Below are 12,049 nucleotides of genomic sequence, written 5' to 3'. Positions count from 1 at the left end.
TTGAAAGAGAAGATCTGCAAATAGTAATTTTTCTACAATAAATATTGTATGTGTTTTTAAAATTTCTTTATTATCATCCCTCATTATGAAAAACATCATGATTTGAAATGGTGCATCTAAGCAATGTAAGAGTGATTTATAACCTGAACACTACACTGGACTTACAACTAAAATGATGTTGTTTAGTAATAATGACAATGCCCCTTCTCTGAGTTCATTATTCATCATAAATATGAATTAACATGTTACAATATCATATTTTCATCTGTTACAAGATTAGGAATTGTTCAGCAACACACTCCCCCATACATGTAGAAATGTTGCATTTTATTATAGTATTTCCTTAACATGATATTACCTTTGAATATTGTTTTATAGCATCACTTCAGCATTTCCCCCCCATCCCACTGTTCCCCCCCACACACACATTTTCTGTATAGCGGTATTAAGTACAACAAACCACTATGTGACTAAATAGTCTACTACAGAGGCCTTAGCTATCACTGTTAACTTCAGGAGCTAATCGTTTAATAATTCTACAGTCAAACCCAGCAAAATATTTTCCATCAGTATGAGCTAGTTAGGAATCTAAATGAGAAACATCCAAGGAATATACAGAAATTAATACACTACCATCCACACTCAGTTAACTAGGACAAACGTGCAAGGAAGTGTCATATACTTCTGGTTCAGTCCATTACAGCTTCTAACTTTTCATAATCAGAATCTAATAATGCTGATTAAAACCTATGATTTTGAAAGGCAGCTCTGAATATTTTTTTTGAAATATCAGCTTTTTTAAAGACCTACTTGCATTAGATTTTTCATCATGCCCTGTTATTTTGCATGTACTATGCCATGATGATTATAAATGGCATAATTAAAGCACACAAGCTGAGGAAGACTTTATGTTAAATCATATTGTGTCCTGGAAAGAGATTAACTATTTTAATTATTCAAGGACCTCTTCAGCAAATAAAAACAAATTTCCATGGCTCTGGCCAAGCAGGCTTTGTGGACATCAGCAACTTTGCTACTTGAGAGGCTCATTCTAATTCAAGAACCTAAATTATCTCCTTTACTTGTTTACAAAGTTCACATACATGTATATACCTATGCTATTGGCTATACCTTCTGTACATAACAAAACATGATTGGCACCAGTGGTGAATTACAGCAGTGATATCCATTCCGAAATACAGGCTAGGCTGTCTGCATTGTGGCTACAACTGGTAAGAAAAAGGGGGGGGGGGAATTTGAGGAGGGAGAAAGAAAATCACAAAATTTTCTCTCTCGCCTAAACTTTTGTTTTCATTTAAGTTTTCCAGTCACCTTTAATTGTGGTGGACATTTAGGCTTGAAGGGAAACACACATTTGTTGTAAACGGTCAACAGAAATCTACAGACAAATGCCCTAACTGGATCTTCATACTGCAATGATGCAACACTGACTCCTTGCCCCACTTCTCAGAACATGTGCACAATTTACGAGCAGGGTTCTAAATGACTAATGTTTACTAGTGTGGAAGAATTCAAAGGATGCTGGAGCCTTATGGAGTTTTCCTCCCCCTGAGCCAGATTTTCAGATAATGTAAATCAGTATAGCTCAAGGATCTGTCCCATTACTCCATACCATGGGTTTTCCTGCAACTGGGGGAGACCTGATTCTGAGTTACTAATCTTGTATTAAAGGGAAAAAAGAATTATTGACAGTACAAGCAATTTTCTGAAATAAGCAACTGTGGAATAAGACATCAGAAATACAACGTAAGAGAATACAGCAGAGTTGAGTTCTTACACATAGTGTTGCCAGTATTTGTGATTTCCTCAGAAGTCTCACCAATATTTGATGTTTCTTAAGCACAGATCTCAAAGTCACATGATTCTGTGACAGGTTTCAGAGTGGTAGCCATGTTAGATTGTATCAGCAAAAACAACGAGAAGTCCTTGTGGCACCTTAGAGACTAAAAAATTTATTAGGGCATAAACTTTCATGGGCTAGAACCCACTTCATCAGATGCATGGAGTGGAAAATACAGGAGCAGGTATAAATACATGAACAGATGTGAGTTGCCTTACCAAGTGTGAGGTCAGTCTAACTAGACAATTCAATTAACAGCAGGATACTAAGGGAGGAAAAATAACTTTTGAAGTGGTCTCATGAAAATCCTAAAAATGTGAAACAAGACTAACCTAAAGGCTCAGAAACCAGAAGACAAATTAGAACCTACAATGTATTATTTGTTAAAAAATCTGAGATTTTTAAAACAATCTCATGATCATTTGAAGCCAGACTAAAGATTTTTAAATGCTTGGAGTTTGTGATATTGTATATAGTATTGGTGACAGTAAAAATAATGTTAACCGAAAAGTTAATATATATTAACTGTTTTTTTATAAGTTCATCCCACCAGATCATCGTTCCTCAAACAGCTCCCTAGTTAACCTAATTCAAGCAGTGGGACCAATTCTGCTCTCTTATACCACTTGGATACTGTAATTGCATTAACTTTGATGGCAGTGCTCTGGATTTAGAGCAGTTAAAATGAGAGCAGAATTATACCCAGTAAATCTTTCTATTACTCACTGGATATTTTTTTTAATAAACCACATTTCTATACGGGGTATTGTTTGCACAGCCATAGTATTAAAGTTTCTTTGTTTTACTTCAGTCAATGAAGATATTTCCCCAAAGTTACAGGAAGCATCATCGTCTCCCATGTGAATTGCCACCAGAGAGAACTTTTTAGGAAAAAAAATCCCTGAGAGAATTTTCTAACCATGTTCCCACTAATTTCCCATGGCGGATGGAGTTTGCTCATCCCTTTATGCAAAAAACCATCTCCACAAACTGGCAGATCTCCAGAGTGTGTGGGTGGAGGGGGGGCCTGCACCCGTCAGCAGCTCTGGTCTCCAGCAGCAACTCCTTTGCAGCATGGCTCCAATGGTAGTGTACTTTCAGGAACCCTTTATGGCCACAGCTGCCCTCAAAGGGGCAGGAGGGCAGAGCTTAGCTGCTTTCCTCAGGAGGGGGAAAGGGGGTCAATGTACTTCTTGACCCCTAAACTGCCTATCTTCCTACCCTGCCCTGCCCTGCCTCACTGTCTTAGGATCCAGGGGCAGGGTGGACATTGTTGAGAAGGCACCTGACTGCCCGTTCTGCACAGGGGAGGGGAGAGGACACAATGAAGAGCCCTCTGTGTGCAAATCTAAGGTTGGTCATCATGCATCGTAATAACAGGAATTTGGCCTGAAATAAAGTTTGCATCTAACTCCATATTCAGGCACTTTATTTACAGAGGTGCTGAGAACCAACAACCCTTATGAAAGTCAACAGAAGTTTTAGGTGCTCAGCACCTCTGAAGATTAAAGTGCCTAACTTTAGTAACCCAGGTCCGTTGGCCTTGGTATATTGTACATGCCCCTGCAATAACTCTCTAATTTTCTGACATCCAGTCAGAAGCCTTTTAGCTTGTTCAATTCACTACTGGAAGGTGCTTGGATACTATGGTGATGAGCATGTTATAAGAACCCCTGTAAAAAAGAATAGACAAGCAATCCCCACTTTTTTTCCTAGCTTAATATTCCAATTAAGGGACACCTGTTTAATTCTGCAATATGAGCAAAAAGTAGTTTCAGATGTTACTATTGTCTCTTTGCCAATTTGTGGTTTTACAATCACATTTTTCCTATTTTTTTAAAAGTCTCTCTTCCATGTCTCTGTCTGAAACATCCCCTCCCCACCACAAACACACACAACATTTACTCATGTGTTTAACTTTACACACATGAGCAATCCCATTGAAGACTACTCATATGTATCAAGTTAACTACCTGTGTGTACATGTGTAAGTGCAGATGAGATCCACACTCGGAAAAACAATTACTACCCAGGGCCAGGAAAAACATGAAATTGACTATATATCAAGTGCTATCAAACACACAAAGCAAATAAATTTGGGGAGGGGGACAGAGCAAATATTTCTCTAGTGTCTATCAGTGATAATCATTTTACTTGTAACAATAATAGGTTAGAAAACTTTGAGGCAGAAGAGTAACTAAAATAGTTAGTATCCCTTTAATTAATTTATAAATATAATTAAAAGAATATTTTTCAAGATAAAAATTATTTGGTTTTTCACCTAACTTTTTAGTTTTCAGTACCAGTGGTCTGTGTTAACGGTGATGGAGAGGACTTTTTAGAATAAAATTATTTAACTGATTTTAGTTATATTTGGAACCACTATTATGCTCTCCGTTCCATCTCATTTATTTGGCCTCAGTGATGTCATATTTGGAGAAGAAATATTTTAGGCCTCCTACTTGGACACCTTAGAGTTTCCCTCAGTGAAGTGTTAAAAAGTAATTTAGGGCCAAAATCTGTTCTAACACACACAAGTTTAAGGATCTGATCCTGCAATTTCATAGACTGATAAATAACTTTACTCTTGTGAGTAGTTCCACTGGTTTCAAATAACTACTTATGTGACTAAAGCTACTTACCTGCAGACATGCTTACAATATCATGCTCTTAATACCCAACATAGGAAAGCATCCCTATTCTGGAAGAGCTCTAAAGTTAAGCACATGCTTAAGTACTTTCCTGAACCAGGGCTTTAATCAGAAGTAACTCCCCTGGAATTAAACAAGTGAAAGTTTGGCATTACTAAGAGGGAAACAAAAAAAACAAAACAATAAAACAAGCCCTTAGTTGCTGTTGTTTTTTTGTTTTGTTTTATTTTTTATGATTCCACACACTCACCACACTGCTCCAGCAGCCCACACAAAGCCTCAGCCCCAGTATAATATTGCACTGATGGTGATGTAATTGTAATACATAAAATATTTTTATAAAGCAATGTATAATAAACATTAGGCCAAATTCCTCTCAATCACATGTATGCAAATCTGCTTGATTTATTACAGTCCACAGAATTTTGCCCATGTCATTTTAGAAATGATTCAATATTTGAGTCCAGGAAACACAGTTCCTGGAGGAATCCTCTCTTTTAGAGTGACAGAGGATATGCTCATTTCAAAAAGGGGAAACACACAATAGGAAATATTGTACATACCATACACATTTTACTGCACTTCTCTGCACTTAATTATCTTCTCATTAAGACTGAAATCTGGCTCTAGCCAGTGCTGTTGGGGTACAAAAATATTGCCTGGTGCATCCTCTGCCAGAGAGAGCCTGCCAGCAAAGGCAAGGATCCATGGAAAGGGGTAGGGCACTGTGGGGTGCATTTTGCTGTTTCTCTGAGTGATATGCATTTCCACCTTCTGCCAGATAAAGCTTGCTGCTGATGGCAGCATCTGTGCTTCAGGATTTGAGGAGCTGAAAACCCAGCCTAAAGAGCATACCCCCACTTAGGGTTGTGGTGCACAGGCTGGCTTATTAACCTGGCTCACGTCCTGGTACATTGTCCAGGGATGCAGCCAAAGGCGCTGGAACTAGAGGTGCTGCGGGTGCTGCCATACCCCTGGCTTGAAGTTGTTTCCATTATATATAGGGTTTACATTATGGTTAAATGGCTCTCAGCACTCCCATTCTACAAATTGTTCCAGCACCCCTGAATTCAGCCCTGCTGTTTGCCCTGGAAGCAGATGTGACCTACACTCTTTCTTCCCCCACCAACCTGGACAAGCGTAGGGTAGGAATGAAACCTAAATGATCTCACATGCATTTCTTCTTAGAGAGCTAATTTAGAGCTCCGTCCTGCAAGCTGCTGAGCACTATGACCCCAATCCAGCAAAGCATCTTGCAGGGTCCAGCATTTGGCCTCCTGTCATTAGCAGTATATGGCACTCCTTAGTGATGCTCGAGTCTGGCTGATGCAACAAAAATGGAAATAAAAGATAATCAAACTATTTTTAAAGGTCACAATAAGGTAAATGCAGTGTAACCTTAAAGTTACACCAAATAATTAGGGTGTTCACTGAAGCAAAAAGTGTGTGTGTGTGTTCATTATGCTACCTTCCTGCACAATACATCACTGTTAATTACCAACGGCTATTGCCAGACTACACCTGACACAGAAAAGGTAGTGGAGCTGTGGCTCTTTATACCCTCCCTAGCTCTTCCATGGTGCTCACTCTATTCTTTGCAGTGCCCACCACATTCTACAGATAGATTTTTCCCCCAATTAATATTTATTGATACAAAATAGTTCAAGTTAATACAAATCAACTTTTTTTAAACTGGGGAGAAGTGAAGAGCAACTCCCATCTCTAAAACCCCTTTAACCATAACATGTACTGGGGATAATGGAGGCCGGAGAGGAGCCATGAACACGATAGCCAGTCTGGAGGTTAGGCTAGGAGAACTGGGCAAGGCAGTCAGACTGGAGGGTGATGGACAGTAGGGGCCAGGGAGTCAGGCAAGAGCACAGCCATGATCCCCTTTATGGTCTGTAGCTCCCCTTCCCTTTCTGCCTCAACTGCAATTCAGTCAGGCCTGTTCTCTCATCCATGTCACTCCAGAACAACAATGCCATTCCCATGCCTCTAAAATCACAAGCTGCCCCCCACTCAAAAACATCAAGAAAGTGGATTAAAAATGATGAGGTTTTTTTTAGACGGGAGTTCATTTCATCTGCCTTCTGGGGTTCTTGTTTCAAGCTTTTCTTCACAGTCATGAGAGGTAGGTGTTCTTTTAAAATGAAAGCTGAGTTTCTCGCATAATGACATGACTCCGGGAACTGAGGCTTTAAGAACACCACTAAATATGAGGAGGATTACAAGAAAAGCCACAAGAGTTGGTAACGCTGCAAATCCTCCAATGAACCTGCTAACGTTTGACATAGAAATCCTCAGTCTACTGTAGTAGTGATTCTCTGACCAAGGTTCCAGTCCACAGGAAGTTCAGACATAGAAGATGCCTCTTACCTAAGTTACAAGCCCAAATGATCAGGCAAATTTGACTACAGTTTACAAACCTTTCCCTGCCCTGGTTAAGGGAAAAGAGGAGATTTACCACAAAGTTGCCTGAGAAGCATAGCCCTCATGTCTTATCAATTTCCTCCTTTGGGAAGAAATATATTCTAATTTTATACAATGCTAGTTTCTAGCTTTATTACAGACTATTTAGGGTCATTTTAAAATAAGTGAAAGGGTGCGATGAGCACTCTGTTTTTATGATTAGTGTCATTTCAACATGCTGCTTGACTGGTAATGACAAACTGGACAAATTCATCCTGGATGTATCTCCATGGACTTCAGTTGAGTTACATCTGAGATTAATTTAGACGACAATGTTTACAAACCATGGAGATCTGATTTAATTCAGAAACAGTACAGGAAAAGCACAGTGAAACGGACTGACTACAGCGAGATACGAAGAAGTAATTATGATAATCATTCTGTTCTTCAAGATGTGCCAAAATAAAGATTGAGGAAATTATCAACAAGTTAGTTTAATATCAATACTGGGAAAATATTCTAACAAATAATAATTGATTTGGATGCACTTAGAAAAGCCTAATGAGTCATAAACACTGTGGCTTCTTTAGCAGAGATCATGCCACACAAACTTAATGCCTTATTTGATAAAAGTACAAGGACTGGTATAAAGCCTGATCCTGGAGTTACATGGGAGTTTTGCCTGAGTAAGGACTGCATGATCAGACCCCTACGACACACACACAATGAACTGACTGCAAGAAGAGTGTTACATCAAATTTGTTCCAAAATTTACATTGTGTAAAAATAAACTTTTACATAACTTAATCTCAGTATCAATAAAAAATGTTTAAGAGTTGTCATGTTATACCAGCAGAAAGCCATCATCATTCCACTAGCCACCGCCCCTCTCCAAATAAATACCTCCTGGCAGTAGGGTAACCGGAAGCAAGGGTGAAAAATCAGGACAGGGGATGAGGGGTATCAGGCACTTATCTAAGACAAAACCCCAAATATTGGGACTGTCCCTATAAAACTGAGACATCTGATCATCCTACAGGGCAGTGTTTGCAATCCAAACATTGCAGCATGGTGCTTGTGCATGAGGACAGAAAACTAAAACTGACTAGAAGCAGAACTAAAGCAGACTAGTCTAGTGTCAATCTTCCAGCTGAGAGCAATAAGGAAACCAACAGCACAAATAGTGACTCTCACATTCAAACTTTAAAATACCAGGTGTTTTGTGCTCCAGAGCCCCTTCATATTCCCTACCCCAATCCATACCTGGTGGAAACTGTCTGCTTATGGACTGCACCTGTCCCTTCCCTTAGGCACATCAGTCTCTTCCACCTCCCTGCCATGCAAACAGTGGAACTCAGAGTAGAAATAATAGCCCTCTGTGGTGAGGATCTTCCTTAAAGAGGGTTCCCTAGGGCTAGGGCTGGCTGCAGGAGTCCATCAGCACAGCTCCACTGACGCCAAGGGAACAATAGGGGACAAATCTCTGCAAGCATAATCTTGCGAAGACTTCCTCCCTTTTAGTCCCATCCTGTGGGTTTTACCATAGGAAAGAATGATCAGAACCATGCTTTTATACTGACAATGTCCATTTTAGTAAAGTTTGATACAGTCAGTTGTACAAAAGATAGAGTGACATTTGAATAGCAATAAATGTGTCCCGTCAGACATTTATAATATTGCTTACATTAAATGTTAGTTGGTGATCCAGATTTCCTTGATTCTTTGGAGGTGAGCCAAAGTCTCACACGGCTTATGTCTATAATTCTTTGTATTTAAACTAGGGCTGTTAAGTGATTAAAAAACTTAATTGCAATTAATCACACTGTTAAATAATAACAGAACACCAAATATTTAAATATTTTGGATGTTTTCTACATTTTCAGATATATTGATTTCAATTGTACAATAGAATACAAAGTGTACAGTGCTCACTTTATATTCATTTTTATTACAAATATTTACACTGTAAAAACAAAAGAAATAGTATTTTTCAATGCACCTAATACAAGAACTGTAGTGCAATCTCTTTATCTTGAAAGTTGAACTTACAAATGTAGAGTTATGTGCAAAAAATAACTGCATTGAAAAACAAAACAATGTAAAATTTTAGATCCTATAAGTCCACTCAGTCCTACTTCTTGTTCAGCCAATCGCTAAGACAAGCAAGTTTGTTTACATTTGCAGGAGATAATGCTTCCCATTTCTTGTTTACAATGTCACCTGAAAGCAAGAACAGGCATTCCCATGGCACTATTGTAGCACTATTTATGTGCCAGATGAACTAAAGATTCACTATTCTAGAGGACATGCGTCCATGCTGATGATGAGTTCTGCTCGATAACGCTCCAAAGCAGTGCAGACCAACTGCTTTGGATCATCATCTCAGTCTGATGCCACCAGCAGAAGGTTGATTTTCTTTTTTGGTGGTTTGGGTTCTATAGTTTCTGCATCGGAGTGCTGCTCTTTTAAAACTTCTGAAAGCATGTTCCACACCTTGTCCCTCTCAGATTTTGGAAGGCACTTCAGATTCTTAAAGCTTGGGTTGAGTGTTGTAGCTATCTTTAGAAATCTCACATTGGTACCTCCTTTGCGTTTTGTCAAATCTGCAGTAAAAGTGTTCTTAAAATAAACGTGTGCTGGGTCATCATCTGAGACTGCTATAACATGAAATATATGGTAGAATGCAGGTAAAACAGAGAAGGAGACATACAATTCTCCCCCGAGGAGTTCATTCACAAATTATTGAATGCATTATTTTTTTAATGAGTGTCATCAGCATGAAAGCATGTCCTCTAGAATGGTGGCTGAAGCATGAAAGGGCATACGAAGGTTTAGCGTATCTGGCATGTAAATACCTTGCAATGCTGGCTACAAAAGTGCCATGTGAACGCCTGTTCTCACTTTCAGGTAGCATTGTAAATAAGAAGTGGGCAGCATATCTCCCGTAAATGTAAACAAACTTGTTTTTCTTATCAATTCTAAGCAACTCTAAACTTCTAAACAAGAAGTAGGACTGAGTGTACTTGTTGGCTCTAAAGGTGAACATAGTTTTGTTTTTTGAGTGCAGTTATGCAACAACAAAAAATCTACATTTGTAATTTGCACTTTCACAATAAAGAGATTGCACTACAGTACTCATATGAGATGAACTGAAAAACTATTTCTTTTATCATTTTTACAGTGCAAATATTTTTAATAAAAATAATAATATAAAGTGAGCACCGTACACTTTGTATTCTGTGTTGTAATTGAAATCAATACATCTGAAAATGTAGAAAGCATCCAAAAATATTTAATAAACTTCAATTGGTATTCTATTGTTTAACAGTGAGATTAAAACTGCAATTAATTGTGTTTAATTTTTTGAGTTAATCGCATGAGTTAACTGCGATTAATTGACAGCCCTAATTTAAACTGAACCTTAGCTGAACCTAGTGTTTTATCAATAAACTGAACCTTGTTATCAGTGATACATTGGATGTCATCTTTCTGATGCTTAAGACGTGTGCCCACATGGTCAGAAAGGGCCTACATGTGACTGAGGAGGGGAAGATGTTTTCTGTGATTGATAAAGACCTATTGGGAGATACTTTGAGCTTAGCAGGAACTTGTTACAGATGTTTTTGTCATAATGACTTTATTACAGGTGTCTTTCAGTTATCATTTAGGTAAACCAGAGACCATGAAAAGACCTCCATGGGTCAATGGGTCATTTTCTTTGTTTCTTTTGCTGTAAACATGCATGATATATTGGAGGGAGAGTTCCTGGGTGTTAGTTGGGAATGAATCAAGCTGGAAAGTCACTTCCCCACACTGACTTGATATGCATAACCTTTCTTTCTGTATTGATCTTTGACTAATAATCTCTGACAAGTAAATTCCAAAGGAGCCTGATTATTCAACATCTTGTATCATTATTAAATTTCAAATCCGTAACACACGGGACTTAAAGAAAAAAAACGCAGGAATTTGCTGCAAGTGCTATAAAAGGCCAGAAAACTGCTAGCCTCCATGTTGGATTGTATTCCCTGTCTTGAAAACTCTGAGCACAACACAGCTTGCTTAGTTACACTGCTAATACAATATAATTTATACCGATAGAATTTCTGTATAGACTAAGCCTGTGACTTTCTCGCCACATGGCAGGGGGCAGCACACTTCAATCCTGAGGTAGCACTGACAGCTTCTGGGAAAGGGATTCCTGCCTGTGTAGTTGGGATTTGGGCAGGCTATTGGTTTTGGTCATGAGAGAAGAACAAGAGAGGGAAAAGTAAAAAGTAGGAAAGGAAAAGAACAGGGGTGGGATCTGTTATAGGGTGCACTCACCAACAGGGCCCCCTCATGTCAGCACATGGCATTGCATCTTTGCCTCTAGCTCCCCCTTGTGTACTGGTTCTGAAATGGTCTGTCACTTCCATGGCCTAGCCCTCTGGCTAGATCAGGTCTCAGTCCAGTTTCCTTCCAGGGTTAACTGAAAACAAATGAAATCTTAACTCAAAATAGCCATTGGAGCATTAAAGTCCATAATATAAATGCTAGTCCTTCATAGAGACCCACAGACAATGTTGTCAAGGCTCAGCCCCGACTGGGCCAGGTTACTTGGGTTAGGGCAGGGAGCACCTTCCTTCCCTGTCCCGGCTTCCCCAGAACTGTCCCCAAGTAGAAGCAGCCAGACCTCATCTCTGCTCAGCTCTAATTTGCCTCTAGCCCTTCTAGATGCTGGAGGATCAACTCTCACTGGTTCTGCCAGTCACTGATTGTGGGATGCCTCTCTAGATAACCTCTCTAGATAACCCCTAGAGGTCTGAATGCACTACTCTTCCCTTCCAGCTGGACACCTTTTTAAGGTGCTTCTAGCAGTGGGCACTGAATGCCTGATATTACCCCATCACAGGGGGCACTGAATGCAAGATATACCCCATATGTTTAGATCCCCTGGGTAGGTGCATATCTCGTAGTCTAATGTGAGTGATTAGTTAAGAAAATATTGTATCTTGAAGCCCCAATGATTTTTAAAAGTTTTCCAGGCAGCCGTGTGGCAGAGGAGGATCTTTTCTATGCTCAGAATATAGGTTTGTTCACTTTTCCATTCTGTGAAGGGGGTTTGAGGTCTTTTGATTGCCTA

General features: G+C 39.2%; 1 long non-coding RNA gene across 1 annotated transcript in view; it reads right to left on the bottom strand.

Moving 5' to 3' along the window:
• Positions 1–11,386, bottom strand: part of LOC125642965 (uncharacterized) — a 444,275-nt gene extending 432,889 nt beyond the window's left edge. The window contains exon 1 of the long non-coding RNA XR_007358542.2: positions 11,251–11,386. This is a non-coding gene — a long non-coding RNA (uncharacterized LOC125642965). The remainder of the gene's footprint in view (positions 1–11,250) is intronic.
• Between the last annotated feature and the right edge of the window lie 663 nt (positions 11,387–12,049).

The sequence above is a fragment of the Caretta caretta genome, chromosome 9, assembly GCF_965140235.1.
Source record: "Caretta caretta isolate rCarCar2 chromosome 9, rCarCar1.hap1, whole genome shotgun sequence".
Classification (NCBI taxonomy): domain Eukaryota; kingdom Metazoa; phylum Chordata; order Testudines; family Cheloniidae; genus Caretta; species Caretta caretta.
Note: the sequence above shows the minus strand (reverse complement) of the source record. Positions and strands in the feature narration are given on the sequence as shown.